This window comes from Echinops telfairi, unplaced genomic scaffold (assembly GCF_000313985.2).
Source record: "Echinops telfairi isolate 266 unplaced genomic scaffold, ASM31398v2 ScPeMD7_7410;HRSCAF=8448, whole genome shotgun sequence".
NCBI classification, from domain to species: Eukaryota; Metazoa; Chordata; class Mammalia; order Afrosoricida; family Tenrecidae; genus Echinops; species Echinops telfairi.
In genome coordinates, this window is record NW_022111310.1 from 11,086,123 (window position 1) to 11,086,927 (window position 805).

Genomic DNA, 805 nt, shown 5'->3' on the forward strand with positions numbered 1-805 from the left:
CCCTAGTTTTTGGCGAATGATTTCAGTGCAGCTTGAACTTCTTCCATTAGCCTCATTGGTTCTTGCCTCTATGCTACCTCCTGAAATGGTTGAATGTCTGCTAGCTCTTTTTGGTAAAGTGACTGTGTGTATTCTTTCCATCATCTTTTGATGCTTCCTGCATCGGTCAATATTTTGCGGATAAAATCCTTCAATACTGCAACTAGAGGCTTGAATTTTTTCTTATGCTCTTTCAATATGCTGAGTGTGTTCTTCATCTTTGGTTTCCTAACTATAGATCTTTTCGCATTTTGTTACAATAGATTATTCTGTCTTCTCAAGTTGCCCTTTGAAATTTTCTTTTCTTTTCTTTTTTTTGTGGGGTAGGGGGGCTGTTTCCTGCATGGTTTGTCTCCTCAGTCATTGTCCACGGGACTTTGAGAAGGTGTAGGAATATGCAGGCACAGGCTCAAAGCCCGGCTTGATCGCCGACGTTGTAGAACGGACTGTCCATCACGGGACACTGAGCCCTGTGCTCCTCCGTGCCACCTGGACAGAGCCCAGAGAGCGTGACCTCATGGGAGTATCCACATCAGGACCCTTTGAAATTTTCTGTTCAGCTCTTTGATAACCTCATTCCTTCAGTTTGCCTTAGCTACTCTATGATTAAAAGCAATTTCAATCTCTTCTGACAAGCACTTTGATCCTTTCTTTCTTTCCAGTCTACTTAATGACCTTTTGCTTTCTTTATGAATGAAGTTCTTGATGTCATCCACAGCTCACCAGCTATTCTGTCATTAATATTCAATGCATCAGATCTGTTCTT

The 805-nt window shown here is 41.9% G+C and overlaps 1 non-coding gene across 1 annotated transcript; it reads right to left on the minus strand.

Moving 5' to 3' along the window:
* Positions 1–369: 369 nt before the first annotated feature.
* Positions 370–575, minus strand: LOC115871904. The gene has a single exon (XR_004047544.1). It is a non-coding gene; the product is annotated as a small nucleolar RNA SNORA73 family (small nucleolar RNA).
* Positions 576–805: the final 230 nt, after the last annotated feature.